This window comes from Schistocerca americana, chromosome 2 (assembly GCF_021461395.2).
Source record: "Schistocerca americana isolate TAMUIC-IGC-003095 chromosome 2, iqSchAmer2.1, whole genome shotgun sequence".
In the NCBI taxonomy this organism is placed as follows: domain Eukaryota; kingdom Metazoa; phylum Arthropoda; class Insecta; order Orthoptera; family Acrididae; genus Schistocerca; species Schistocerca americana.
In genome coordinates this window covers 363,779,514-363,798,681 of record NC_060120.1, presented here as the reverse complement: position 1 = coordinate 363,798,681, position 19,168 = coordinate 363,779,514, and the positions used below count along the sequence as shown (strand labels likewise).

General features: G+C 46.0%; 2 non-coding genes across 2 annotated transcripts; both read right to left on the bottom strand.

Annotated features, from left to right (window-relative positions):
• Positions 1–16,133: 16,133 nt before the first annotated feature.
• Trnat-ugu lies at positions 16,134–16,208 on the bottom strand. Its single transcript has one exon. It is a non-coding gene; the product is annotated as a tRNA-Thr (tRNA).
• A 327-nt stretch (positions 16,209–16,535) lies between these two features.
• Trnat-ugu lies at positions 16,536–16,609 on the bottom strand. Its single transcript has one exon. It is a non-coding gene; the product is annotated as a tRNA-Thr (tRNA).
• Between the last annotated feature and the right edge of the window lie 2,559 nt (positions 16,610–19,168).

The window sequence follows — 19,168 nt, the reverse complement described above, 5'->3', positions numbered from 1 at the left end:
CCTTATCTACATAAACGATTTGGGAGACAATCTGAGTAGCCGTCTTCGGTTGTTTGCAGATGACGCCATCGTTTATCGACTAATAAAGTCATCAGAAGATCAAAACAAATTGCAAAACGATTTAGAAAAGATATATGAATGGTGCCAAAAGTGGCAGTTGATCCTAAATAACGAAAAAAAAATGGTTCAAATGGCTCTGAGCACTATGGGACTTAACATCTGTGGTCACCAGTCCCCTAGAACTTAGAACGACTTAAACCTAACTAACCTAAGGACATCACACACATCCATGCCTGAGGCAGGATTCGAACCTGCGACCGTAGCAATCGCGTGGTTCCGGACTGAGCGCCTAGAACCGTAAATAACGAAAAGTGTGAGGTCATCCACGTGAGTGCTAAAAGGAACTCGTTAAACTTCAGTTACAAGATAAATCAGTCTAATCTAAAAGCCGTAAATTCAACTAAATACCAAGGTTTTGCAATTAGGAACAACTTAAATTGGAAGGAACACATATATAATGTTGTGGGGAAGACTAACCAAAGACTGCGTTTTATTGGAAGGACACTTAGAAAATGTAATAGGCCTACTAAGGAGACTGCCTACATTACGCTTGTCCGTCCTGTTTTAGAGTGTGGGATCCTTACCAGATCGAATTATGGGACAGAGTGTCATAGAATTGATACAGGATTTGGACTGGACATCATTAAAAGAAAGACGTTTTTCGTTGCGACGGAATCTTCTCACGAAATTCCAATCACCAACTTTCTCCTCCGAATGTGAAAATATTTTGTTGACACCGTCCTGTATAGGGAGGAACGATCACCACGATAAAATACGGGAAATCAGAGCTCGTACGTAAAGATACAGATGTTCATTCTTTCCGCGCGCTATACGAGATTGGAATAATAGATAATTGTGAAGGTGGTTCGATTAACCCTCTGCCAGGCACTTAAATGTGATTTGCAGAGTATCGATGCAGATGTAGATGAGTGCCCCAGGAAAGCGTGTTAGGGCCACTGCTGGCCAGTGGAGGACAGGGTGGGGGGATTGCTGCTGGCGGTACTGTGCTCCACGATAGGATTTCGAATCTGAGTGACTGGACGAAGGTACAAGACGAGTTAGATAAAATTTATAGTTGGTGTGACGAATGGCAGCTAGCTCTAAATGTGGAAAAAATGTAAGTTAATGCGGGTGAATAGGAAAAACAAACCTGTAATCTTCGGACACAGTATTAGTAGTGTCCCGCTTGACGTAGTCAAGTCGTTTAAATGTCTGGACGTAACGTTGCAAAGCGATATGAAATGGGGAAATGGAGCGAGCTTGTGAGAAGTGCGGTAGGAAAGGAGAATGTAACAGGTATTTCATACACAAGGCCCCCTTCAGTTACCCCCAGAGGGAAAAAAATTGATTGGGGGCAGATCTGTTGATAGTGATGGCTATGCGACTGGCCCACCGCTGAAATGCGCAGGGGCTCCGTCGCGCTGAAATCGATTGCGGCGGCGAATAGGCATGGGAATATCATTCAGTGTGTGCGGCAGAACCTCTTGCAGCAATACGAGACACGCACGACCATCAAGTCGTTCCAGCATAATGTATGGCCCAATTACACAATCTCCGACGGTGCCTGCGCACACGTTAACGGTATATTTGCGTTGTGACGCTTGCGTACGTGTAGCATGTGGATTCACATCCGCCACCTTATGCAGGTTGTGAACGTTCATTGTACCCTCGAGTGAGAATGCAGCACCATCAGTGACGAGGAAAGCAACTGGAATCACTCAATAGAGGAAAGTCCACTGGACCTGACGGGATACCAATTCGATTCTACGCAGAGTACGCGAAAGAACTTGCCCCCCTTCTAACAGCCGTGTACCGCAAGTCTCTAGAGGAACGGAGGGTTCCAAATGATTGGAAAAGAGCACAGATAGTCCCAGTCTTTAAGAAGGGCCGTCGAGCAGATGCGCAAAACTATAGACCTATATCTCTGACGTCGATCTGTTGTAGAATTTTAGAACATGTTTTTTGCTCCAGTATCATGTCGTTTTTGGAAACCCAGAATCTGCTATGTAGGAATCAACATGGATTCCGGAAACAACGATCGTGTGAGACCCAACTCGCTTTATTTGTTCATGAGACCCAGAAAATATTAGATACAGGCTTCCAGGTAGATGCTATTTTTCTTGACTTCCGGAAGGCGTTCGATACAGTTCCGCACTGTCGCCTGATAAACAAAGTAAGAGCCTACGGAATATCAGACCAGCTGTGTGGCTGGATTGAAGAGTTTTTAGCAAACAGAACACAGCATGTTGTTATCAATGGAGAGACGTCTACAGACGTTAAAGTAACCTCTGGCGTGCCACAGGGGAGTGTTATGGGACCATTGCTTTTCACAATATATATAAATGACCTAGTAGATAGTGTCGGAAGTTCCATGCGGCTTTTCGCGGATGATGCTGTAGTATACAGAGAAGTTGCAGCATTAGAAAATTGTAGCGAAATGCAGGAAGATCTGCAGCGGATAGGCACTTGGTGCAGGGAGTGGCAACTGACCCTTAACATAGACAAATGTAATGTATTGCGAATACATAGAAAGAAGGATCCTTTATTGTATGATTATATGATAGCGGAACAAACACTGGTAGCAGTTACTTCTGTAAAATATCTGGGAGTATGCGTGCGGAACGATTTGAAGTGGAATGATCATAAAAAATTAATTGTTGGTAAGGCGGGTACCAGGTTGAGATTCATTGGGAGAGTGCTTAGAAAATGTAGTCCATCAACAAAGGAGGTGGCTTACAAAACACTCGTTCGACCTATACTTGAGTATTGCTCATCAGTGTGGGATCCGTACCAGATCGGTTTGACGGAGGAGATAGAGAAGATCCAAAGAAGAGCGGCGCGTTTCGTCACAGGGTTAATTGGTAACCGTGATAGCGTTACGGAGATGTTTAATAAACTCAAGTGGCAGACTATGCAAGAGAGGCGCTCTGCATCGCGGTGTAGCTTTCGCGCCAGGTTTCGAGAGGGTGCGTTTTTGGATGAGGTATCGAATATATTGCTTCCCCCTACTTATACCTCCCGAGGAGATCACGAATGTAAAATTAGAGAGATTAGAGCGCGCACGGAGGCTTTCAGACAGTCGTTCTTCCCGCGAACCATACGCGACTGGAACAGGAAAGGGAGGTAATGACAGTGGCACGTAAAGTGCCCTCCGCCACACGCCGTTGGGTGGCTTGCGGAGTATAAATGTAGATGTAGATGTAGAGGACAGCCGCTACGCCCTGTCTGCAGAGGATTCCTGCAGAAACCAGCGTGCAAATCCCATGCGCTTTCTATAGTCCCTCGGTTGGAAGGCCTGGACGACTCGGAAATGAAACAGATCCAGTCCTTCGTAATGCACAATGCTCAATACGGAAGGTTGGTGGATATCAGTGGCGCAGGATACATCTCGTGTATTTATTGACAGCGTACACTGTCCGTGTCACTCGTTGGCGACCAGCTTCCGGGTTATGCACGTGGAACGAGCCGGTTTCGCACAATCGGCGATGCAGTGTAGCGAATAATGTGCGGCATGGCACCTTCGTATCGGAATACTTCGCACAACAAATTGCACAGCTTCTCGTCCATTGCAATTGGCCGCGCCATAGATGAAATGCATGTCAACCATTTCGCGGTACGTGTAGCTACCCAAGTTACTCCCAACGCTTCCACAGCCACAGTTCTACGTAAAGACTGATCATTGTTGTATGCTCAATGTGCCATGTCAGTTCGCAAGGTTTTTTTTTTTTTTTTTTAATCACTCTGCAGGATAGACCAACAGATAGGTATATGCAAGGCGCAGAAGCAAGGACCAGGCCAAAAGGATGTTTATACTGTAATAAGTAATAGCTAACCTGCAGATGCCTACTTTGAATGTAATAAAATGAGTCCGAAATCCGCTAAGAAGCTGGTGAAACAAGCTACAATCGGCGCAAAGCATCAGAAAGTTCGTGTCCAGACGTTCAGTAACCCCTTGTGCGTATGGTAGCAGGACGGTGTTACGTGCTTCGTTCTGCATTTCGCTGTTGGCCCGAAATTCTTCGTCGGGCACGTATTAAGCCGATTTTTCGTAGCAAAATTCTCCGTCGGGCAGGTATCAAGTCGATTTTTCGTACCAACAACAAAATCAAAGACGTTCTGGGTTCGACGAAAGATGCAATTGTCAAGTTTAATGCCGCCGGAGTTTATAAAATCAGTTGCGAATGTGGACTGGTGTATGTAGGTGAGACTGGGCATCCAATAACCACAATGTTATTTGAACACGAGAGATATATCCGTCTCAAACAGTACAACACATCAGCGGTGGCATAACACCAGGAACAGTGCAGGATGAAGATCTAATTTCGAGAGGGCCGCGTACTGGCGAAACAGCCGTTTAGCTTGAGGACGAAGAGCAAAGAGGCTATAGAAATAATCAAGTGACCCGACAACATGAACAGGGGAGACGGGTACCGGCTCCCAGCGTCTTGGCTGTCAGCAGTGACAGCTTTGTGGAAGGACAGCTCTCGCAGAGCAGCAGGCGCGCGGTGAGCCACAGCCGGCGGAGGGTACACAGAGTGCTGGCGCGCCCTAGTCGACACTAGGCAGTTAGTAAACAACGCTGCGCTGCAGTCGCCGCTCAATTTCCTATTCGCCGATTTCCACCAATGGGAAGCAATGAAGGAAACTCAAATGGAAAACGCCTATTTCCGCCAATGACAACACGCAATGCAAAGACCAATAAAAGAACACCTAATACCCTTCCTCCTCACCCTCATATCCAATGACAGCACTCCTCCATAGCCGGCCGGGGTGGCCGAGCGGTTCTAGGCGCTACAATCTGGTACGGTCGCAGGTTCGAATCCTGCCTCGGGAATGGATGTGTGTGATGTCCTTAGGTTAGTTAGGTTTAAGTAGTTCTAAGTTCTGGGGGACTGATGACCTTAGAAGTTGAGTCCCATAGTGCTCAGAGCCATTTGAACCATTTTTGAACCACTCCTCCATAGTATATAAGTAATCAAACTGGCGCCCATTCAGCAATTAGCAGTACACCCTGAGGAAGGCGTCTTGCAGTAGTCGCCCAAAAGACGGAGTTTTATAGTTGACAATGCGGTCCCAATCCCAGAAGAATTTTATTGACTGTGACAACGGCCGTAGAAGCCTACGTTTACAAAATGGCTCTGAGCACTATGGGACTTAACATCTTAGGTCATCTGTCCCCTAGAACTTAGAACTACATAAACCTAACTAACTTAAGGACATCACACATATCCATGCCCGAGGCAGGATTCGAACCTGCGACCGTAGCAGTCCCGCCGTTCCGGACTGCAGCGCCTAGAACCGCAAGACCACCGCGGCCGGCCTACGTTTACACATCAGGCTACAATTCATTTCTCGCCTTCAAGCAGGCTCGTCCAAACTGTGGCCCTGGGGCGCTAGCGCCCGCGATCGCCCGCTGCCAGCGCCCCGGGCGAATTCGTTATGTTGCTGCAGTGGCCGAGCCGTGCCGCTTAGCTGGCCGTGCGGACCGCCCGAACGCCAGCCGGCAGATAGAGATTGGTTCGCCCGTTTTCCATTCGGACAGAGGACGTTTCACAAGTTCTTCAACTAGAGCTGATTGACCTACAGTGCCATATCCGTCTGAAGGACCGCTTTCTTATGTGTAAAACTTTGGATGACTTTTACAGCTGTCTTCCATGAGAGAAATATCCTCATTTGTACAAGCACGGGGCCAAAGTTCTCTCAATGTTTGGTTCCACGTATATTTGTGAGCGCCTTTTCTCTCTTTTAAAGCTTGCTAAAACTAAGAACCGTTCATTCCTTGGCGATAAAAATATGACGAATTCTTTGAGGTTAGCAGTCTCACGGAATATTGTACCAAGCCTAGACAAAATCGTTTTCTCGGAAAACAAAAACGTGTAAAATGTTAACTGTCTTCTTTAACAATATTGACTGTAAGAATTAAAGAGCTTTATAACCTTAATTCTATTTTAATAAATTTTCAAACTTGGTCAGTTAAAATTATTACGTACAAAACAGCAAACTAAGGATCCGATTTCTAAACTCTCAAAAGGGATACAAAAAATTGTAGCCCGAAGTATAACAAAAAATACTTACTTGTAACTACTAAAAGTAAGAATGAGATTCTATATCTCTTACATAAAATTAATTCTAAAATAGAATATTTTGTTTACGTTAGATCTGACCGCGGGAATGTCCAGCGCAGAGCAGTGCTGTCCGGTCTCACTCGCTCTGCAGCTCTCTCTCTCTCTCTCTCTCTCTCTCTCTCTCTCTTTCGCTCCTATGGCGACACTAGCGACACACGGTCGCGGACGGGGCGCTGAACTACACTGTCTTGCGCCCGCGCCGCCGGGCGCAATTCTTGGATGAGCCTGCCTTAAAGAATCTCAGATGGCGCGATCACGACTCTGCTGCTGTGAACCACATACATCACATTGCTATTAGATTTTATTATTATGTGCTGGCATTTACGGGAGATATTTAGTCCAATAACATTTTCCTATTTGTACTGCAAAAAAACATTGCCACGTTTAGTGAGTGGGAAGTAATGGAAGTAAGAGCGTTAAAAATAGGACATCACGCCATTGTTCTGTTACCATATGCTAGCCGCTTGGAGCACTAGCATCGCTTCAGTTGTCGAAAGGTTGCTTTTTTTGCCCCATAAAGTTTCGTAATTATTTTTTGTAGCTGTGCTAATACTATAGTGCAGATAATAGAAACCTACATACTATAGAGCCAGAGTCAAATGGGACACTGAGTGGCAGTCTGTGGCGGTCAGCCTCAAGACACTTTGGCTTGTGGTGGATAGGTCGGTAAGAGCGGTTCCGTAAACGACCCCGCGAAAAGCCTCAGGAAGCAGCGATTCTAGAGCCCCACACTTCTCCAACCGATGGAATCATAGTGCGGCGAGCTACTGTAAATGTCAACGAGACAGATTTGCTAACTGTTTAATGGAGCATGAATGCTCTCCAGTATATGGCAAGACGGTTGACCCTGTTATCCTACCCTTAATAACTAGGATATCAAATATGATATTACAGAAGGATAACGCAAGACTTCACGCTGCAGTTCACACTAAAAACGCACTGGGGACTGTACGAATCCTTGGCTGGCCTAAGCATACATGGAATGCAATGGGCGGATGTATACGTGAAGGTAAGATAATTTGGCAGTATTTTCAACAACATTCATCGTTTTCAAACTGCCTATTGGCTTCTGTCTCGGGTTCTTCGGCCGACGGTCATCTAATGATTTTACTGACGTTTCGCCAGCACGAGTGGCTGGCATTGTCAAAGCTTCGCCCTCCATTGCCGGTGGTGAACTGGAGCCGAGCTCGCGGCCAGGGACTATATGTATCTGGCGCGCCAACGTCCGAGGGCTTCTCCGCGGTCATTTCCGGTGCGGTTCTCCTCTTGCTACCTGCGACTGTTGTTCGCTGCAGTACGGGAAGCCAGTATCCGTTTACCTTAAGGCTTTCCGCTTTCTTGTTGAAGCTGTTCGCGTATTTTTGTATTTCTATAGCTTCTCTGAACAAGCGCGTGTGGTAGTCCTTCTCTACAGCCAGAACTTCCGTGTCGGCAAATTTTCTTACGTGGTCGGTCTCACTCAGTGCGTGCTCTGCCACGGCCGATTTCTCCACCTGCCCCAACCTGCAATGTCGCTTATGTTCTTTGATCCTGGTGTTGGTTGATCGTCCAGTCATTCCGACATAAATATTTCCGTATGTGCATGGTACACGGTATATTCCCGACATTGCAAGTGGGTCCCTTTTCTCCTTTGCCGATCTAAGACACTCTTTGATCTTCCTTGTCGGCTCCAGTTCACCACCGGCAATGGAGGGTGAAGCTTTGACAATGCCAGCCACTCGTGCTGGCGAAACGTCAGTAAAATCATTAGATGAACGTCGGCCGAAGAACCCAAGACAGAAGCCAATTGGCAGTTTCTCAACAAGTGGCCACGAAAGCCTTAACAATTTAGTATTTATTGTTTTATTAGAGAAAAATAAAAAAAATATTGTAATTAATTTTATTAAGTAACTATACACGTGAGACACAATTTACAAACGTATTACAGTCTATTTTATCATTGGCATTGTTTATCTGCAATTGTTGTAGGTAAAACTGAAGCATACACAGTAAGGTAATTTTACAATAGGTAAGGCAATTCTCCAGTAACGGTATGGTAACTTCCCAGTACAAAGTTTCATTCACCCCATTGCCTCAGCCCTCATATTCAGAAGTGGAATTTTCACAATAATTGTCACACATGTAGACAAAACGATGCGCGATCCTCTGTTTCAGCTGGTAATGCAAATGGCTTGCCAAGTCTATGCATCCGTGGATGTTCAGTGTCTTCATTGTTCAAGGAAACCTTTTGATAATGGTATAGGGGACGTCATGTAGTTTTGATATTTTATATATATTCTCATATTTTCATGTTTCACTCGTCTAGCTGCAGCCACGAGATAGTAAATTACATATTTTCTGTACACTTCTTCACATTTCCGTAATTCGTTTCTTTAGGTTTTAATTTCACTCGCTTTACATAACTGTCAGTAGCTTCCTTCTTAGGGTCCACGTTGAATCAAATCCTGTAAAGTTAGAAATGAAATACAGGCTGTTTCAGAAGCGATGGTAAATATTCAGGGATATGACAGGAATAATCAAATGGTTCAAATGGCTCTGAGTACTATGGGATTTAACTTCTGAGGTCATCAGTCCCCTAGAGCTTAGAACTACTTAAAACTAACTAACCTAAGGACATCACACACATCCATGCCCTAGGCAGGATTCGAACCTGCGACCGTAGCAGTCGCGCGGTTCCAGACTGTAGCGCCTAGAACCGCTCGGCCACTCTGGCCGGCCAGGAATAATCATTAGAAACAAAGAAGTCAAGTAAACATGCGCTCTAAAACACATACCTTAAGGGCTATGAGCAAATCTATATCTTCGATAGTGTGTAACAAATCTGTTCTACTGCAAGCTCTTTGCTTTCCATGTTTTGGGAAGTGGTAGTATGGACCAAAACAAGAAAAAAGTGTCCGGTAACAACGTGCTCTAAAATTCATACCTAAAGATCTAAGAGCACTTGTTCATCTTCGGTACTTTGAAACACAACTCTTCTAATGAACAAGTGCTCATAACCTTTCAGATAGGAATTTGGAGTACATGTTTACTGGACTTTTTTGCTTGTTTTTGTCCATACCATCACTTCCCAAAATATGGAAATCAAAGAACTTGCAGTAGAAAAGATTTGTAGCACAGCATCGAAGATCAAGAATTGCACATAGCTCTTAAGGCATGGGTTTTAGAGCTCTTGTTTAACTGACTTACGTGTTTCGAACGGTGATTTCTGTCATATCCCTGAATATTGACCACCACTTCCGAAACACCCAGTATATTAGCAAAAGCTGAAAATATGTATTAAATGACTGTGTATTTAATAAATAGTTGTTCTGTTGAAAGGGAAGGTAAGTTAGCGACAGCTGGTTAGGTAGGATCTAAATTTCTCCAGGCGCATTTCCCGTAGGTTATTTGAACAATAGGTTAGTTGATTTGGCAGTAGTCTGAAATTCATATTTGTTTATATGAAGTTATGTGTGTGACATACTCGCATCCAGTAATATTTGAAACAGACATCATGCAGAAACACTTAGAAATGATGTAAGAGCAGTATTCAGCAGACTTCCAACTGAGTGATCCAAGATGAAGTACGATTATCAAAAAGCAAGTTCTGAATTCTTAAAGCGGCTATCTACACTCATTACACAAGATAAATAAACTAAATTATTTGAGTAACACTATAGGTCTCATGTACTGTGTATAAATAAAATATATATTACTTGCTTCCCGCAGCTACAAAACTACTACGAGCTACGAACAAACAAACGAGCCTGCTGCCACTATGAGATACGTCACACAACGGTGACTTTGTCGGTGCATACCATGACTGCTGGAGAGCGCCGCTGCAGCGCGACTCGTGAGAACATTGTCATGCCATCTGTTGTCAAAACTAGGAAACACTACGTTGGATTGGTTCATCACAGCAAGCTTATAACAAAATACAGCATAAATACCTTCACTGGGAAATTACCTGAACTTACCCTTTTTCCATACCAGCATGAAATCTGCATGAGGTGACACGGTATGAGTTTCAAGCATGGTAGGAAACCGCTTAAGACGGCGTTCGGGGGCTGTTTCTTCCATGCCACAACAAATTCGACAGTATATTCGTGTTCGCAATGAACGTCGATGATCAGTAACGAAAGATTAATCGTATAATAAACGTTATGTGATTAACATCTTGACAGCCCGCCCGGTTGGCCGTGCGGTCTCAAGCACGGCTTTCCGGACGGGAAGGAGCGCCTGGTCCCCTGCACGAATCCGCCAGGCGGATTTCTGTTGAGGTCCGGTGAACCGGCCAGTCTGTAGATGGTTTTCAGGCGGTTTTCCATCTGCCTCGGCGAATGCGGGTTGGGTCCCCTTATTCCGTCTCAGTTACTCTATGTCGGCGATTGCTGCGCAAACAACTTCTCCACGTACGCGTACACCACCATTACTCTACCACGCAAACATAGGGGTTACACTCGTCTGGTGTGAGACGTTCCCTGGGGGGTCCACCGGGGGCCGAACCGCACACTAACCCTGGGTTCGGTGTGGGGCGGCGGAGGGGTGAAGTGGATGCACCGGCCGGTGTGGCCGTGCGGTTCTAGACGCTATATTCTGGAACCGCGTGACCGCTACGGTCGCAGGTTCGAATCCTGCCTCGGGCATGGATGTGTGTGATGTCCTTAGGTTAGTTAGGTTTAAGTAGTTCTAAGTTCTAGGGGACTGATGACCACAGATGTTAAGTCCCATAGTGCTCAGAGCCATTTGAACCAATTTTTTTGAAGTGGACTGCGGTAGTCGTCGTGGGGTTGTGGACCACTGCGGCTGCGGCGGAGACGGAGCCTCTCCCTCGTTTCTAGGTCCCTGGTTAACATACAATACAATACAATACAACATCTTGACAAAGCTTGACACATTGCTACGTACTGGACTGGTGCTCATAGTGGAGCACTTTCCGTCAGTGTATTATTGTGATACGTACCAAAGTACTCCCAAGTACTCAAAGATCAGGCTTTATCGCGCCACAGGTACGTCAAAAATGGCAATAGCACCCACCCTGGTCCAGTTCTCTCTCACTCCCGATGTTCCCTTCCATATGCCGAACACTTAGACGCGAAAGTTTTCCCGTATCTGGATTAACAGAACTGCAAATAGAACTGGCGAAGCTCCTTAGAACTAACGCGCAAGCGATTTGGAAAGGAATAAATACTTTCATACTGACAGATCAGCGATAAGCGTTGATCAACTCGCTTAACTTTTGGCGACTAATACTTCATTGCGTTCACTCCTTAATTCTTTGTCAAACAGTGATATTCCAAATCATTCATGCGTTTATTCGAGATGCATTTTGGTGGCTAGAGAGGTATAGAAACTCGGGTTGTGTGGGAAGAGGATACCAATACTCGTTAATATGTAAACAGCTTTTCCGTCGAATGCTGTGCTTTGAATTTGCTGCATGGGACGTAGCACTAGCGCTTCTATAGTGAACGGATATTGCTGACTGTTGCGAGCGAAAGCGTTAACCGAGTTTTGCCGATGTTAATAATGTAATAGTGAAATACGACGTGTGGTTGATTGGCCCCGTAGTTACCAATTCAGCATTCATGAAGTTCATGAATTTACAATGCGTACAATATATGTTTCGTTCGACTAACGGTTCAAAACAGTTTCTCTCTGCATTACTATTGAGAGTGCAGTTAATTCAAATAAAAATGCAAGAGAACAAATCACTATGAAACTATTAAAAGAACTAAAAATATCCTGACGCACTGGATACTGGGAAAAACTCTTATGCCAAACGTAATCTGTCATTATAGACACCTCAACGTAATAAATGGTATTAAGGAATGGCGAAAAATGGTTGGAATAAAAATTATTCTTGAAGAAGAAAGAGTTGAGCAAATTTGAACATTAGAGTGAGGGCAGTATCTCGAAAAAGCTGTTACTTCTGCTTTTCTGGTAATTCATATCTCTGAAGACTATGCTTCGCGAAAGAAAGCAGAAAACTATGAGAGATATCGCCAAAATTAAGGAGAAAAAAATTTAAACGTGGATGTTTTTGTGTCATCAGTCTTCTATCATGTTCGATGCGACTCGCCACGAATTCCTCTATTGTGCCAACCTCTTCATCTCGGAGTAGCACTTGCACCCTACTACATCCTCGATTATTTGCTGGTTGTAGTCCAACTCCATCTTCCCCTACAGTTTTTATACTCTGCAGCTCATCTAGAACCATGGAAGTTATTCCCTGACGTCTTAATACATGGCCTATCGTCCCATCCCTTCTTGAAATCAGTGCTTTCCGTGTGTTCCTTTCATCGCCGATTCTGCGAAGAACCTCCTCATTCAAATACACTACCGGCCATTAAAATTGCTACACCAAGAAGAAATGCAGATGATAAACGCGTTTTCATTGGACAAACATATTATACTAGAACTATCATTACATTTTCACGCAATTTGGGTGCATAGATCCTGAGAAATCAGTACCTAGAACAACCACCTCTGGCCGTAATAACGGCCTTGATACGCCTGGGCATTGAGTCAAACAGAGCTTGGATGGCGTGTACAGGTACAGCTGCCCATGCAGCTTCAACACGATACCACAGTTCATCAAGAGTAGTGACTGGCGAATTGTGAAGAACCAGTTGCTCGGCCACCATTAACCAGACGTTTTCAATTGGTGAGAGATCTGGAGAATGTGCTGGCCAGGGCAGCAGTCGAACATTTTCTGTATCCAGGAAGGCCTGTACAGGACCTTCAACATGCGGTCGTGCATTATCCTGCTCAAATGTAGGGTTTCACAGGGATCGAATGACGGGTAGAGCCACGGGTAGTAACACATCTGAAATGTAACGTCCACTGTTCAAAGTGCCGTCAATGCGAACAAGAGGTAACGGAGACGTGTAACCAATGCCACCCCATACCATCACGCCGGGTGATACGCTAGTATGGCGATGGCGATGACGAATACACGCTTCCAAAGTGCGTTCACCGCGATGTCGCCAAACACGGATGCGATCATCATGATGCTGTATACTGAACCTCGATTCATCCGAAAAACTGACGTTTTGCCATTCGTGCACCCAGGTTCGTCGTTGAGTACACCATCGCAGGCGCTCCTGTCTGTGATGCAGCGTCGAGGGTAACCGCAGCGATGATCTCCGAGCTGATAGTCCATGCTTCTGCAAACGTCGCCGAACTGTTCGTGCAGATGGTTGTTGTCTTGCAAGCGTCCCCATCTGTTAACTCAGGGCTCGAGACGTGGCTGCACGATCCGTTACAGCCATGCGGATAAGATGCCTGTCATCTCGACCGCTGGTGATATGAGGCCGTTGGGATCCAGCACCGCGTTCCGTATTACCCTCCTGAACCCACCGATTCCATATTCTGCTAACTGTTATTGGATCTCGACCAACGCGAGCAGCAATGTCGCGATACGATAAACCGCAATCGCGATAGGCTACAATCCGACCTTTATCAAAGTCGGAAACGTGATGGTACGCATTTCTCCTCCTTACATGAGACATCACAACTACGTTTCACCAGGCAACGCCGGTCAAATGCTGTTTTTGTGTGAGAAATCGGTTGGAAACTTTCCTCATGTCAGCACGTTGTAGGTGTCGCCACCGGCGCCAACTTGTGTGAATGCTCTGAAAAGCTAATCATTAGCATATCACAGCATCGTCTTCCTGTCGGTCAAATTTCGCGCCTGTAGCACGTCATCTTTGTGGTGTAGCAATTTTAATGGGCAGTAGTGTATATTATTAAATTAATGAAAGAACATTACGTTTGTCTCTATATATATATTGTATGTTTGTATGTATTGAACTGGGGACCTAGAAACGACGAGGGGGCATCGTCCCCGCCGTAGCCCTCCGTTGTACTCAACCCCACAACAGGCTACAGCAGTCCACTCACTCCACCGCCGCCCCACGCCGAACCCAGGGTTATTGTGCGGTTCGGCCCCCGGTGGACCCCCCACGGAACGTCTCACACCAGACGAGTGTAACCCCAATGTTTGCGTGGTAGAGTAATTATGGTGTACGCGTACGTGGAGAAAGTGTTTGCGCAGCAGTCGCCGACATAATGTAATTGAGGCGGAATAAGGGGAACCAGCCCGCATTCGCCGAGGCAGATGAAAAACCGCCTTAAAAACCATCCGCAGGCTGGCTGGCACACCAGACCCCGACACTAATCCGCCGGGCGGATCCGTGCCGGGGACCGGCACGCCTTCCCGCTCGGGAAGCAGTGCGTTAGACCGCACGGCTAGCCGGGTGGGCGCATTACTTAATAGTGAACCTTCGCCTTACTTTATTTATTCCACACAGGCGTGTATTAAGATGCAGCTTGTATTTATTCTTCCAGATCAAAACTAACACATATATTTACTGTTCAACGATTTGCATTCCTATCACAGTATTAAAACAAGACGGCTGCATTGCGTAACTTTTAAGCAAGTCACATATATCGCCTGAATTTTTGAATCCTACAAACCCAAATTCTCTTCACTTTTCATCTGTGTATGGGGTTTACACCAGCATAAAATAAAATAACTTACGTGACTCACTCATGTCTGTGTAATTTTCCTCATAATAATTCTTTCAAGTAGAAAATAATTTTAGCTATTAAGCTACTCGTTTTCGGAGTTCGAGTGAGGTAAAGGGAATTTACGGAGTTCATTTTTTGCGATATTTTTGTAGGGCGTTGTAGGAGCTGAATGTGAAATGTAGTTATGAATTTTGTTCTCTGGCTCTTTAAATATTGTAGCCGATTTCCGATTTATTCGTCCCGCACAAGTACGATCATATTAATTTAAGAAAAAACTCTTAATACCGATTGTTACGTTTTCTCCCATGATCTACGGACATTGCCAAGATGGAGTGGCTCGCGTACCACAACGATACATGTAGCCGTATTTTGGGTGCAACCACAGCGCAGGCATATTTATGGAGAAGCCAGACAAAGATGTGGTTCCCGAAAGACAGGCAGCAGGCTTCTGAGTAGTTGCAGGGACAACAGCCTGGGTGAATGACTGATCTGGTCTTGAAACATTAAGCAACGCGGCCTTTCTATGTTGTGAGTGTGAACGGCTGAAAGTAAAGGGAAACTACAGTCGTTATTTCTCCAGAGGCCATGAAGCTCTATTGCGAGCGATGGTTAAACGATGATGGCACCCCTTTGGATAAAGTATTCCGGAGACAAAATTATCCCCCATTAGGTAGCCCTGGCGAGGAGTAATCAGAAGAATTTGTCATCAGAAAAAAAAAAAAATCCTGGTCTTCTACGGGTTGGAGCGTAGAACGTTGGATCACTTTTTAGGGTAGGTAGGGTAGAGAATTCAAAGCGGGAAATGAACAGTTTGATGTTAGACATCATGGGAATCAGTGAAGCTCAGTGTCAGGAAGCACAGAATTTCTGGTCACGTGAGTACAGTGTTACGGATACAAAATCAGACAGGGATTGTTCAGGAATGAATCAAATAAGGAATGAGAAAACAGGAATGCGGATAATCTACTATGAGCAGCATAGTCAATGCATCAGAGTAGGCAAGACAGAAACAAAGATGAAGGAATGTATGATGAGATAAAGAAATTATGCAGGTATTTAAGAGAGACGAAAATGTAATTAAGATAGGAGACTGGAATTCGATAGTAGAATAAAGGGAAAGAAAAATGATAGGAGAACATAAACTGGGGAAAAGGGATGAAAGGGGAAGCCATGTAGTAGAATTTTGCACAGAATATAATTTAATCATAGCAAACACTTCATTTTAGAATTTTAAAAGGAGGTTCTATATGAGATGACACAAGTCAGGCATGTTTCATTCTCCTTTTCACTCGGCACATTTATACGATCGTTAAGATAGGTCTAATTAATCAATAAATTCCGATATATATGAAAGAGAGGGGTGAAATGATAATTAAATGGACACCCTAGCTGCAAGCAGGCGTTGATACACTTCGTTGGGGACATGTTGAAAATGTGTGCCCCGACCAGGACTCGAACCCGGGATCTCCTGCTTACATGGCAGACGCTCTATCCATCTGAGCCACCGCGGGCACAGAGGATAGTGCGTATGCAGGGACTTATCCCTTGCACGCTCCCCGTGAGATCCACATTCCCAACATGTCCACAACACTACATTCGTAGTGCGCCTAATAGATGTTTGCCCATCATACTCATTACTCGTGGCAGATTAATCTACCAAGTCCCGTACGAGTTCGGGCATAGCGTGTGCGTTCGCACAAGAAGGTCAAAGGCCGGGAGCCCATATTTTTTAACTATATATGACCATGCAGCTTTGCTAGAAATGAAATGATAATTAAATGGACACCCTAGCTGCAAGCAGGCGTTGATACACTTCGTTGGGGACGTGTTGAAAATGTGTCCCCCGACCGGGACTCGAACCCGGGATCTCCTGCTTACATGGCAGACGCTCTATCCATCTGAGCCACCGCGGGCACAGAGGATAGTGCGTCTGCAGGGACTTATCCCTTGCAACATGTCCCCAACGAAGTGTATCAACGCCTGCTTGCAGCTAGGGTGTCCACTTAATTAACATTTCATTTCTAGCAAAGCTGCATGGTCATATATAGTTAAAAAAGAGAGGGGTATTATTCGTGAGAGTGTGTGAGGATTGTAAAGGGGTTCTTTTAATTTTTCTTTGTTCTAAAGTGCATGTTTAATTCATTCTGGTTGTTAGCAGAGAGTGAAAACATGGCCATTACAACTTCTGCTCGCCTTGGCCCGCCTTCAGCAGACGAGGCGGCTGACTGAAGGGTGGCACTGGCCACGTAATTCCCGTGAGCGGCCGCCCGCTGTCGCATTTACTGTAGCAGAGGGCCGCGGGCGCTCTTTCTCAGAAATAGCTCGGGAAAGAACGCCTTTACATGCAGAGTTCAACAAACAAGCCCTGTCCTCGCCAGCTGGCGAATACGAATACTGAGGTATTTCAGAGCGACTTACCACCCACACAAAAGGCGCGTCCCGTGCGATAACATCGCAATATTGTGCAATAGTCACGGGGTGTCTCCAGAGGCGAGTCCTCGATCTAGTGGCGATGGGCCACTTACGTCTCGGGCGTAAACACTGAGGAGACGAAGTTAATGAAAGTTTTTGGTAGTACTTAGTTTGACAGGTCGGAATTCGGAATGCTTGGAAACGGCGATGTGTCACGCCAAACCTTCCAGAACAAAACTGTTAGGAGGTTTCGGATTGGCCAAATAAAGTACGTGGTCTCAGACTGGCCAAAATGGCAGGCTTGGCGGCCTGACACCGAGAAGTAGTAGGAGAGTAAAGCATCAGGCACTTCCTCGCTGAGAGCCATGGGAAGAACTTTGCGGACTTAGTCGTTGAGAGGAGCAGAGAACGGTCTTCTTCATCGCGAGAGGAGAAGGCGATTAACAAGCAGACGGGCCCGCGACAGACTAGCGTCCGATCCTGTTTGCCATTTCATCGCGCCTCAACTCGCGCAAATGACGTAACTGTCGCAGACATGGAGCACGAAACTTGTACGGGCTGACAGGCACGTTGGTTCAGAGTGATCAATCAGCCACTGTACAGTGACCTTTCCGCCAAGATGTTACTCTTTGTGATTCTACTTCTCTGTACTCACTAATCTTCCGATGCAGTCATCACCAACACTTCAGTGCCACGATTAGCAGTCAGTTAACACGATTTGTTGTCTGTTCGGTCTGTTTTATGAGAAATGTTCCAGTCGTTTCCCTCGGAAGACGGCTGGTCTCGGCGGAGGTTCGAGTCCTCCCTCGGGCATAGGTGTGTGTGTTTGTCCTTAGGGTCATTAAGGTTAAGTAGTGTGTAAGGTTAGACACTGATGACCCATAAGATTTCACACACATCCCTCGGAAGATCCGCAATTACCACACCCTCATAAGTACACTGGAGATCCAAAGAAACTAGTTCAGCTGCCTAATATCGTGCAGGGCCCCCGCGAGCACGCAGAAGTGCGCCAACACGACTTGGAATGGACTCGACTAATGCCTGAAGTAGTACTGGAGGGAATTGACACCATGAATCCTAGAGGGCTGCCCATAAATCCGTAAGAGTACGAGGGGTGGAGATCTCTTCTGAACAGCACGTTGAAAGGCATCCCAGAAATGTTCAGTAATGTTCATTTCTGGGGATCTTGGTGGCCAGCGGAAGTCTTCAAACTTAGAAGAGTGCTCCTGGAACTACTCTGTGGCAATTCTGGACGTGTGGGGTGTCGCACTGTCCTGCTGGAATTGCCCAAGTCCGTCGGAATGTACAATGGACATGAATGAAAGTTACCTGCCAGAGTCGTATCAAGATTTACCAGGGGTCCCATATCACTCCAAATGTACACGCCCCACACCATGAGAGGTGGCATGAGCCCCCTCTCATACTTCTATCTTACGATTCTCCTCTCTAATTGCATGCGGTGGAAAGTTGCTATTCCTTCACACGCGGACTTCCCATGCAGCGTCTCTCGTCACCCAGGTGGTCCGGTGACAGGCGGGCTCCACTGATCTCGAGAGGGTTAAGCCGACGGGTGTGAGGCAGTCGAGTGAATGCTTTCCAGACGCAGATTGTCAAGAGACACGCCCGCCGGGGCCTGAAGTAGCGGCTAGGCTAGAGGTTCCGTTACTTCGCAGAAAGCGAAAACACTTTCTGGCGGGCTACCAGTGAGGCGTGAGAATGACTTGTGTACCCAGGCAGTTGTGGCGGGAAAATTCCCGCGCTTTCTGCAAAATAGTAACTGTGATTGGCTGGCTCAGGGCATAGCTCTGTGACGTAGCAAAATCAGCGCAGAAATTGGCGCCAAGAATCTCCATTGGTGGAATGGTAGTGCTCCGGCAATGGAGTGGAATTTTCCGCCGGTTTTGGAGTTGCTGATTGGAACGTTTAACCACGGCCACTGTGGTGGGGGCGGGAATGTTCTGTGTTCGGCCTGTACGGGTGCTCAGGGGCAGTCGGCTCTCGCCTTTCGGTCGAGGACGTCGAAGCAACCAGCCCTCGCCTCCGGTACGCCAGATCGTGTT